The sequence below is a fragment of the Canis lupus genome, chromosome 6 (assembly GCF_011100685.1).
Source record: "Canis lupus familiaris isolate Mischka breed German Shepherd chromosome 6, alternate assembly UU_Cfam_GSD_1.0, whole genome shotgun sequence".
NCBI lineage: Eukaryota > Metazoa > Chordata > Mammalia > Carnivora > Canidae > Canis > Canis lupus.
The window spans coordinates 45554763-45567441 of record NC_049227.1 but is presented as its reverse complement, the minus strand read 5'-3'; the positions used below and the strand labels follow the sequence as shown (position 1 = coordinate 45567441).

Below are 12679 nucleotides of genomic sequence, written 5' to 3'. Positions count from 1 at the left end.
CATGCCTGAAACGCTTCAGTAGCTTTTTTTTTTTTTTTTTTTTTTAGAAAGAGAGGGAGAGAATGTATGTCTTCTTTCGAAAAACATCTATTCAGGGCCTCAGATCCTCTGCCCAATTTTTTAATTGGATTTTTTTGGTTGGTTGTTTCTTACTTTTGAGTTGTATAAGTCTGTATGTATTTTGGATATTAACCCCTTATCAGGTATATTATTTGCAAATATAGGAATAACTAGAGTTTTAAAAATTACATGTAGTGCTCGCTTCGGCAGCACATATACTAAAAATTACATGTAAACTTTAAATTCAAAATGTTGGCACATAACTCAAATGTTTTAAAAATACCATATAAAATAAACAGATGACATCTGTGGCAGGATTTGAGCTATAGGCCATGAGATGGCAATCTCTGTCTTGCAGAGGCTGGTTCCATTAAAATACATTTGTTGTCACATATTACTTAAGCATTTTCCAGTCTTCAAATTTCTTAGATTTCCTCATGTATGATTATGAATATTTATATCATGTTGAAAGAATTTACTTGATGTTCTATTTTTATTTTTCACTAATTTCCATCAGGACTAAGTTAACAGATAATCAAAAATTAAGAATTAATGCACAGATAAGAAGACACAGATGGTGGATAAATGAAATAATTTATGTACAATTTCAACTTTAACGGTTTAAAAAATGGTTGCTTTCAAAGTAGAATAAAACATAACATAGACCCTAGGTGGGAGGCAGAAAACCTGGAATGCAATAATGATAAAATTAACTTTGCCTAAAAGCGTCCCCAAATTAGATGCACATTATTAGCATGAGACAAATAGCTCAGAGGGAATAATGCAGAATAAAGCAGAAGCAGGTACTCACTTGCATAAATTTGATCAAATTTTCACTTAAGTTGTATGTAATTCTTCATGGCAACTGAACATATTTTGGAAAGAGTTTAAAAAACACTAAAATGTGCAAGAATAAAAAAAATCAGTAATTGTCAAAAATAAGTGATATATCTATCCTTAATCTCTAAGGAAATGTGATAAAATACAACTTCAAATAAAGGACAAATATACCCAACTAAAAATGTGACATAAGTACATAATCATTCACAAAAATGATAGAAGGAGCAACCAAAAGTTGTATTTTGAGCTTTGTACCTCTTCAGAATTAGGCTGTGTCAATAATGAACTTTTGAACACAGAATTAAGTCCCAGATAGATAGGTATCTTGCCTATAGTAAGAGTTCAAGAAGTCTTTCAGGAAAAATTCCATAAAAGGCAAGTTAAAAAAAAAAAAAAGAAAGAAAGCAAGCAAGTTAAGTCCTTTCTATATGAGAACATGGGTTATTCCTTTTCTAATGAGATTTGTCCTAGGGACCCCTGGGTGTCTCAGTGGTTGAGTGTCTGCCTTCAGCTCAGGTCATGATCCCGAGGTCCTAGGATTAAGATTTGTGTCAGGCTTCCTGTGGGGAGCCTGCTTCTCCCTCTGCCTGTCTCTGCCTGTCTCTATATCTCTCATGAATAAATAAATTTAAAAAAGAGAGAGAGAGAGAGAGAGATTTGTCCTTGATCAGATGCCCTCTTGTCCCCTCAGGGTCTTCCTGAAACAATTATCTATTTGGTTACTAATTATTGACTCATAGCCTTGACTTTTTCTCCCTTTAATCCACAAACATTCTTTATTTAATCTTTAAAAAATTTTTTAAATCAACATATTATCTCACCCCAACTTTTGATCCTTAACTTCCATCTTTTCTTTAGAACCAAACTTCTAGAAAGAGGACTTCAGTTTTTATACCATTACGGAGAAAAATCATATATATTTTTTCACAATATAGAAATTTTTGTTGATATAAGAACCAGTTTTTTTTTTTAAAGAACCAGTTAAACAATGAAGTTTTATATGCAAAACTAAAAGTTCAAACTGTCTCTCTTCCTAACTCTCTGCTGTGGACCTTCTTCATCTAAGATAGATTCTATTGCTGATTAGGTGCTAAAATGAGCGTGATGCTGAGTGTTTTATATGTATTAAATAACTTAATGTTATCATAATTATTTGGAAATATTATACTGTATTAGATCAGAATCCAAACTTTCAGACAAAACTAGAGGAACACAAGTTGCCAGCTATGAATTTAGCATTCAAAGTTCACCTTCTGCTGCAATAAGCAGAACAGAAAAACAGCAAAAAAGGGAAAGAGTTGTCAGAATATTTTCTTAGAATCCTTTATCTACCCCCACTACATTCAAAGTACCAAAATTGTGAGTTCCATAGTTATCAAAAGCAAAAAAACCCAAAAAACTAAAAACCTTGTGTGTATCTAATTCCTTCAGGGCTCTGGAATAAATACACACACACACACCATACAACCTAGATGCCAAAAGTACACAAAAAAGCAGAAAATTGTATCACATTTTTCTCTTTTCACCTGATAAACTGTCATGTAGATTAAAACCCAATTCAAGCATCAGCCCCATTCACAGGCTTTTCCTGACCGCCATAGATCTTCTGTCTCTTCTTTGTGTTCCCATAATATTTTCTCTTATAATACTTGCAACTCTCCATTATAATTTTTGGTTTTATTTGTCCTGCAAATAATGCTAGTTCACTGGGGTTATTACTCACCTCTCTATCCTTGAGGCTTAGTGTAGTTTCTAGCACATAGTAGATGCTCACATGCAGAAAAGAAGGAAAGGAAGAAGAGACAAAAGGAGGGAGGACAATGAGAAGAGAGCAGGTAACCACATTCTGAAAATAAAAAGTACAATTTTACAGGAAGTGGTTAAGATCATTTGTGTGCATAAAAGGAGTAAGAAAGACAAAAATATGTGGAACGGGAAAAAAAGCTAAAAGTTATCTGGATTCAGTGAAGGCAAGGACTTTGATTTATGGAATTTCTTTTTTTCAACATTTCTTTTTTTATTTTATAGAGAGAAAGAGAGAGTGGGGATGGGGGGTAGAGACAGGGAGAGAGAATTTCAAGCAGACTTTCCACAGTGTGTGGAGCCAAACTCAGGGTTAAATCTCAATGGCCCTGAGATCATAACCTGAGCCAAAACCAAGAGTCAGATGCTTAACCAACTGCACCACCCAGGAAGCCCTGATTTCTGGAATTTCAAAAGGCTAACAAGTAATGTGATAAATATTTCTGAAGCTCTATGATATATAATTAAATAGTAAATAAAAAATAATTAGAAACTATTAATATAAACAGTAATGTATCTTATAGTGGTGACTAATGACAGGCAGGTTCTTTTATACATTCCAATTATATATAGAGTTTAAAGCAAAATAGCAGGAGTCAATGCTTATACATGAATATATTTTAAATATTTAGTTTGCTAATTAACTATATGTCCTACTACAGCAATAATTAAGATGTGTGATTTCTTAGTATTTGGTACACTGAATATGCCACATCTGAGAACTTAGACAGCAATTTTCATTATTATCATTATTACGATCACATTTAATATCCTTTTACTCAAACACTCTCACCATGAAAATGAAGCCTTATCTTTCATCTTTTGCTACTCATTCTCACCTGCTTCATCGAATTAATTTATCTGTTACAGGTATGGCATATGTAGGTATCCTTCAAATGTATGATCTCAAACTGCTATAAAATTTGCCATTGGTTTGTTTCTGTTCTTTCCAATGTTATGTCCGTAATAAATGTAGCTGCAAAATTAATCTTCCCTTCCCTATGCTCATGTTACTTTAGTTAGTTAAAGAACAATTTCCTACTCACAAGAGAATTGGGCTAAAACTGTTATTTTTTGCATTTTTGAGTTTCCCTTGAATGATTCCCTTATATCTAGTTAACAATCTGTGTCTGCACTTTTCAGAGGAGAACTGCAACCTTTCTGTGAATCCATCTGGGCCTTGTTCCATTTTGAAATCTAGGGCATTTTCCTATTTGACTCCCTCTTGATGAAATGTTCCATAATTTGAAGTTCAAGTATGTGAGTTATTTAATTACTCTAAGATTCAAGCTAGCACACATATTTTCTACCATATATTGTGTGTTTATGTTCATCTGCACACTAAACAGAATGTATTTTGCTTTTTCTGTAAGCATCGATTTTCTATAATAATGAGACATAGGAGTGTCTGGACACACAAAAGGCACACAAATACAAAATGAATGAAATGATACTTGTATCAAGATAACTTCCACAGTTTTAATATAATGGACAGTAATTTTTGAAACTGTGCTATTGAATTTTTATGGCTGCAGTAACAACCACAAAGTTGGAGGCTTAACCACACCGTCTATTATAATAATTCCCCTTATCTGTGGTTTTGCTTTCCACAGTTTTAGTTCTCCAAGGTCAACCATAGAAGGAAGCAGAAAGCCAACAGTAGCCTACTGCTGTGTCACAATGCCTACATCATTCACCTCTCCATCTCATCATGTAGGCATTTTGTCATCTCACATCATCACAAGAAGAAAGGTGAGTACCTTACAATAAGATATCTCTAGAGAGAGAGAGAAACCACATTTACATAAATTTTGTTACAGAAAATTATGATAATTGTTTTATTGTTGATGTTAATCTCTTACCATGTCTAATTTATAAATTAAGCTTTATTGGAGACATGTATGTATAGGAAAAAACGTAGTATATATAGGGTTCGGTGCTATCCATAGTTTCAGGCATCCACTGGGGGTCTTGGAATGTATACCCCATGGATAAGGGGGGACCCATACTTTACCATATAGTATCCTATAGTTCTGTAGGTGAGAGGTCCAACACTGGTCTGACCTGGCAAAAGTTAAAGTGTCTGCTGGCTGCAGGGCTGCATTCCTTTCTGGAGATGTTAGGGAATAATGTTTTCTTGTGGTTTTTTTAGCTTCTATAGAGCACTCACATTCCTTGGCTCATGCCCCTTTTCCTTTTTCGTCAAATCCAGCAACGGTAGGTGGAGTCCTAATTATGCCACCATCTCTCTAGTCCTCTGCAGCTGGGAAAGATTCTCTGCTTTTAAGAACCGGTGTGATTAGATTAGGACCATCTGGATAATCCGATCTAATCTTCCCATCTCAAGGTCTTTAACCTCAATCAAATCCACATACCATTTGCCATGTAAAGTCATATATTCCCAGGTTTCAGAAAATTGGGAATGGCCATAGGGGTTGGTGAGCATTACTCTGCCTACTCCGACCTCAAATATACATACCTATAAACATCTCTTATGTACCCACTATATGATCTGGCAATGTGATCTGGAGAAACTTAGGAGTGCAAAGTAGCATTTTAAAAGTACTATGAGAGTATATCTTAAAAGTAAAAAAAAACAATGTAAACATAACTAATAAGTGGTGAAAATCTTGTTTCATCTCAAAGCCAACTCCAATCCTATTCCTTCTGCCATAATAAGCACTATATTCATACTTTATACACTTACATATATATTCATACAAATATAAATAAGATCATAGTTTTATTGGTAATTGCTTTAACAAATATATTATCATTTTTGCACATCATTGTATATAGATTCATGTCAGTCTACAGTCTAGCTAATACACAATTTACTAAATGTTTGCAATATTAAACTTTTCTATTTTTTAGCTTAAAAATATTTTGAAGAAAATTTTGGGGATTAAAACTCTGAGTATATGTATGTACGTATTAGGACTTCTTGGTTACATGACAAAAATGCAATTCAATTAGCTCAACAACAAAAACAACTTATTGGTTAATGTAAGGTGCATATCAAGAACTATTAGATTTATGGATTAGTCATCAGCATGTGTCCATCCAGATCTCCATTTTTCGTTATTTGGTGTCATTCTGAGATAATTTCTTTCAATATGGTGGAAGATTATATCCAGCTGCCCAAGTCAATATCCAAACAAGAGAGAGTAACTTTGCAAATGTTTGGAAAGATCCAGTAACAGCACTGATAGGCTTAGTCTGAGTCATATACCCAGATAGTAGAAGACAATAAACTGTGAGTAAGAAGATGGACTATTCTGACTTGAGTCGCAGAATTGTGAAAGAGAGCATGGGGATCCCCACTGAAACAACAGGATAGAGAAGATTGCCCTGGTTTAGTTTAGGCATAAATTCCCAAAGGAAGGGAACTATGAAGTGTATGTTTTTCTGTGGAGTTTCTGAATTAAAAGGTATGTCATTTATAAACTTCATATTGTTATGAGCTGTATTCTATCCCACACAAAATTTATGTGTCCTAACACTCAATATCTTAGAATGTATTAGATCTGGAGATGAGCCTTTAAACCTTTAAACAGATAATTAAAGTAAAATGAGGTCATGTCAGGGAGGATGTAATCCAACATGACTGGTGTCTTTATGAGAAAAGGAGACCAGGATACAGGCAACACATGGACTTGGGGGCAACCATGTGAATGCACTGTGAGAAGGCAGGCACCTACAAGCCAATGAGAGAGGCCTCAGAAGAAACCAAACCTGCCTACATCTTGATCATAGAATTCTAGCCTCCAGAACCATGAGAAAATAAACTTCTGTTGTTTATCCATCCAGTCTGAGGAACTTTGTTATGGGAGCCCTGGCAAACTAATATAATAGTTATTGACAAATTTATAGAGAGAGAGATGGTGACATTTAACACTCTTATGAGCCACATAAGAAAGTGACTAACCTGCTTTTATTTTTTATTATTGTTTTCCATTTTTGACTAAAATGGCATCTCATTTTAAATAGTTATTTCCCTAAGGATTAGAAAATTTTAATATTTTGTGTCATTTTTGGTCATTTTGTATTTCACCTTCTATGAATTTGCTGTTTATATCCTTCATTTTCATAGGGTTATTTTTCATTTTACACCCTTGGTTTGATTTTATGTTACAAATACATTCTTCTGGTTTGTTGCATGTCTTTTTTTTTTATTTGTATCTAAGCCTGAGTGTTAGTGTGAGTCTGCTAAGAAGCACACAGAACAAAGTGGAATTAGACATGCAAGATACTTAATGGGAAACATCATGAGAAAAAAAATGGAGAGTTAGCCTGAGGATGTAGGAAAAGCCAGTAGGACAATGGTGTAGGTCTACCCATTGAGGAAGAAAGGAACAAGAAGGAAACAACAAATAGACTGTGGTGCAGTTCTAAGAAAGTTTTATCAAAACCCCCAGGAGCCAAAGTCACTATCAGAAGAGTTGCCCATCTCCCATGTATGGTGCTGCCTTAATATCACTGCAATATGCTGTCATTTCTTGGGAGCAATTCGTGTGAGGTGTGGTCTCTGTGCAATATACAGTGTGACCACAAAAGCTGGAGATTTTGATCAATTATGCTCCATGCAGTCAGTGATCCACGAGGTAATTCAGAACTTTCATGGCAGCTACAGCCTCTATGCTCTAAGATACATTCCTGTGCTTCCTCTGCTCTGTTCACTAATGCAGAAAACTTCATTTTCCAGAATCCTCTGCGAGCTACATTTTGGCATTTTCTGCCAATGGTAGTTTCTCACAGGAGACCAGAAAGTGGGAAGAAGAGAAAAGCTACCGGATTTCTTGCTCTTTTCCTCTGCTTTTGGAGAGTGTCTCCAGCACTGATTGTTCCTCCTCCAGGGCTCCAACTTTTGTGGAAAGCTTTATTCCCCATTAATTCCAGTTTCCATTGATCTAGGAATATAGATATAATTATTGAACATAGAAGTGTAATTTTGGTCAAATCCTAGAGGCTCAAATGCCAGTTGTAAGTAGGTTTTTAGGGAGAATAGAAGAAGAGAGTAGATTTCCATGAATAGAATAGAATAGAATAGAATAGAATAGAATAGAATAGAATAGAATAGAATAGAATATTAGCAGATTTCCATGGTGTGCAATACAAGTTCAACCCCACCAGCAAATTTGGGAGACGTTGTGGAGTGTATTTTAGCATTATCCCAAGAAAGAAATCTGAAATATTTATTGACCACTACTCATCTGTCATTGAAATATCAAACTCAGGGACTTCCAGTCTTCTGTGTGCATAAGCTAAACACTCACACTCATCCACAGCTGGAGGGGGAGGGTAATAAATGTCTCTGGTAGAGCACTTCTGTAATTATCAAGGTAGAGACCGAGGGGGTGTATGTTTGGCACAAGCATCATCTTGTATAGTTAATGTCCCCTTTGGAGACAAAATATGAATTTACCCAACACTGTGTTTGAACACTTTAACTAGACAAATGGGAAAGGGAAAAAGGTTTTGTTAGCCTTTTCATTTGCTAGAATGGTAATAAAGTCATATGTGAGGAATGTGATAGAATGGGATGGGGTAAGAGCCAGTGGGTACCAAACAACAAACAGACAAACAAAAAAACCTTCAAGAGCACCAAACCAGCTTCTTCATGGGAGAGAATTCATGTAATAAATGGAGTCCCTCAAGGAATCAATATTGACTTATACTCAATCCACACACAGACTTTACGAAGCACTGTCATCGATTCATCATTCCCAGCAAAAGACTATTTCTATTTTATTTTATTTTTTTATGAAACAAAAATATTATGAGGTCTTAGTTAAGACCTTTCAATTCCAAATAATAAAAACCCATATGAGCTAGCTTAGTTTAGGAGTTTGTGCTTAAGCTAGTCAGAATTATCATATGGCCAAAAACTATATATATATAGGCAGGTCTCATGAGATTCTAGAATCAGGAACTGAAAAGTCATCTGAAAAAGAAGCATATATTTGTTTTTCTATGAGTATCTTGAGTTTAGGTGATCTGGGTTTTGGTTTGGTTTGGTTTGGTTTTGATTTTGATTTTGTTTGTTTGTTTGTTTTTTAGCTTAGATCACATTCTCCCTCTCCCTCCTTACCTTCTTCTTCTCTCCCTCCCCCTCCTGCACTCCCTTCCTCTCTCTCCCTTAATTCTTTCTACCTATCCTATTTGTTGTCTGTGCTTCTGCAAAAATATGTTCATTTTCTATTTTACATAACAAATTTCTAGAAACTTAATGGTTTGAAATAACATTAATTCATTATTTCACTGTATCCAGGGGTCAGGAGTCTGAACGTAGTAAGTTAACTGGGTTCTCTGCCAGGGTCTCACCAGACTGAAACCACAATGTCAGCTGGAACTCAGGATGCCCTTCAACACTCATTGGTTGTTTGCAGAATTTGGTTCCTTTTGGCTGTAAGAATAAAGGCAGTTGGATTTTTCTTTTTCTCTTTTTTTAAGTTTTTATTTAAATTCCAATTAGTTAACATACAGTGCAATATTAGTTCCAGGTGTACAGTATTAGTGATTCAACACTTCCATACATCATCTAGTGCTCATCACCACAAGTGCCCTACTTGTCCACCTCCTACCACCCCAGTAACCATCAGTCTGTTCTTTATAGCTACAAGTTTTTTTCTTGATTTGCTGCTCTCTATCTCTCTCTCTCTCTTTTATTTCCCTTTGCTCATTTGTTTTGTTTCTTAAATTCCACAAATGGGTGAAATCATATGGTATTTGTCTTACTCTGACTTACTTAGCATAATACTCTCTACCTCCATCCAGGTCATTGCAAATGGCAAGATTTTATTATTTTTATGGCTGAATAATATTCCCTTTTTTTAAAAAAAATTATTCATTTATTCATGAGAGACACAGAGAGAGAAAGGCTGAGAGACTGGCAGAGGGAAAAGCAGGCTCCCGGGCCCCCAGGACCATGCCCTGAGCCAAAGGCAGATGCCCAACCACCGAGCCACCCAGGCATCCCTCCCTTTCTTTATCCAATCATCAGTCAGTGGACACTTGGGCTGTTTCTCTAATTTGGCTTTTACAGATAATGCTGCTATGAATATTGGGGTCCATGTATGCCTCTGAATTAGTATTTTTAAAAATATTTTTTTTATTTATTTGAAGGAGAGAACACACACAGGGGGATCAGGAGAGGGAGCAGCAGTCTCCCCACTGAGCAGGGAGCCCAGTGCAGGGCTTGATCCCAGGACACTGGGGTCATGACCTAAGCCAAAGGCAAATGCTTAACTGACTGAACGACCCAGGTGCCCTTGAATTCGTATTTTTGTATTCTCAAGGTAAATGCTGAGTAGTATGATTGCTGGATTATAGGGTAGTTCTATTTTTTTTAACTTTTTGAGGGACCTCTGTATGGTTTTCCAGAGTGGCTGCACCAGTTTGCATCCCCACCAACAGAGCAAGAGGGTTCCTCTTCTCCATATCCTCACCAATAGCTTTTATTTATTGTGTTGTTGATTTTAGCCATTCTGACAGGTGTAAGGTGGTGGCTCATTGTAGTTTTGATTTGTATTTCCCTGATGATAATTGGTGATGAGCATCTTTTCATGTTTCTGTTGGCCATCTCTCTATCTTACAGAAATGTCTGTTCATTTCTTCAAGGCAGTTGTATTATTCAATGCCAGAAGGAAAATCTCTCCTATCCTTCAAATTTCTTCTTTCACAGCCAACTCCCTAAATCTATACCTAACTAAGCTTGACCAGTTAAGCCAGGCCTATTATCTTTCTTTTGATTCCTCATAGTCAATTGATCTGGAAACTTAGTTACACCTACAAAATCTTTCCTCCTTTGTCAGTATAATTTTATCTGATTATCAGAAGAAATCCATCATATTCTCAGTCTCATACACATTTCACACTTATGAAGGAAGATATATAAGGCATGCACATCGGGGAATGGGAATCTTGGGACTATCTCAAAATTCTGCCTATAACTAGACATACTGGCAAATGTGGCCCCAAATGTAAAGCTTAGTTTCAGCTAGCAGGGAGTGACCATTTCAAAGCTAATTTTAAATTTCTGGGAGTAAGACTGAATGATTGATTTGGGATCTGGCAATGACTTTTCCCTATTCATTATGGCTTGTGGGATTGAGTAATTTACCATAAGCCTGTTGTGTTAAAAATAGAGGGGATGCACAAAATAGTATCAAATAATAGAGAGATTGAAAATAAGTGATTAGTGGGGGGAAAAAAGAAGACCAAGGAACTGTGCTGACCTTAAAGTCAAGCAAAAGATATGTATATAACATATATATTTTCCCAAGGGAGGGGTAATAATCATCTAAGCAAAATGTTGTTTAGGATTGACTATTAGATCTAGCAGAATAATGATAAAAATAGTAAGTATAAGTTATATAACCACTATTTCTATTATGCCAAGTGTCCCTTGACTACCTGAAAATACATTCAACTTCCTGCATGCAAACATTGTCATTCCTATCCTGTATCTAGAACTTTTATTTTTTATCTTAATGTGAATTAAAATCATCTCCGTGGTGAACTACTCACTTATCTATTATAATCTAAGTGACTATTTAAACTTTGGCATGATATATGTATATATAAATTGTATAAAATACAGATATATATGTGAGATAAGTGATGGAGACAGTGAGTTTCATGCACCTCATTGTGTTGGTACAACTCTTGTTTGAAGGGATGATTTTGCTGGCCAGCAAATCTGGTTGCTTTGATTTTTGACAACTGATAAAAAATGTCCCTTGTCTAGACCTTCTAATGTCTGTGAAGGGGCAATAATACTGAAGGGTTTGTAGCAGGTGGCTTTCAGTTAGTACTGACATCCTTTGTACTCATAAACTATCTCAGTAATGGTCTGAATGACCAACATTCTCTGTTTTCTTGGTGTGAATCAAGCAAGGTGCATATTCAATAACAGATGTTTTCCCAATTTTATTGAGATATATTGGCATATTGTGTTAGTCCAAGGTGCACAATGCAACTATTTGATATAAGTATATATTGATTACTACAGTAGGTTTAGTTAACATCAATTGTCTCACAGAATTACATTCTTTCATCTTGTGATAAGAACATATTTTCCTTTTATGTTTCAAGTTTTAATTTAAATTTTAGTTAACATATAGTGTTAGTTTCAGGAGTAGAATTTAGTGAATCATCACTTGCATACAACACCCAGGGCTCATCACAAGTGCCCTCCTTAATGCCCATTACCCATATAACCCATCCCCCACTTACTTCCTTCCATCACCCCTCAAACTGTTCTCTGTAGTTAAGAATCTCTCTTATGGTTTGACTTCCTCTCTCTTTTTTTTTCTTCCCCCTATGTTCATCTGTTTTGTTTCTTAAATTCCACATGTAAGATCATATGGTATTTGTCTTTCTCTGACTGACTTATTTAACTTAACATAATATATTCTGGTTCCATCCTCGTCATTGTAAATGGCAAGATTTCATTCTTTTTTATGGCTGTATTTTGTATTCCATTCTTTATCCATTCGTCAATTGATGGACATTTGTGCTCTTTCCATAATTTGGTTATTGCTGATAATGCTACTATAAACATTGTGGTACATGTGCTCCTTCAAATTAGTATTTTTGGATCCTTTGTGTAAATACCTAGTTGTGTTAAAATCTAGTCTCTTCCATTTGCAATCATGTGGGTGATATTATGCTAAGCGAAATCAGAGAAAGACAAATACCACATGATTTCACCCATATGTGGAATTTAAGAAACAAAACAAGTGAGCAAAGGGGGAAAAAAGAGAGAAAGAGACAAACCAAGAAACAGACTCTCAACTATAGATATCAAACTGATGGTTACTGGAGTGGAAGAGGGAGAGGGGATAGGTGAAATAGATGATGGGGATAAGGAATGCACTTGTGGTGATGAGTACCAAGTGATGTATGGAAGTGTTGAATCACTATATTGTATTAACCTAAAACTAATATTGCACTGTATGTTAACTAATTGGAA

General features: G+C 35.5%; 1 long non-coding RNA gene across 4 annotated transcripts in view; it reads left to right on the top strand.

Moving 5' to 3' along the window:
* LOC119872250 overlaps positions 1-12679 on the top strand; it is a 181027-nt gene that overhangs the window by 127835 nt on the left and 40513 nt on the right. For 2 of the 4 annotated variants that reach the window (XR_005361074.1, XR_005361075.1), the window contains one exon: positions 4317-4455. This is a non-coding gene — a long non-coding RNA (uncharacterized LOC119872250). Of the gene's footprint in view, positions 1-1623; positions 3964-4316; positions 4456-12679 lie in introns of those variants that run through there. The other 2 variants (XR_005361077.1, XR_005361076.1) reach the window with 2 other exon arrangements.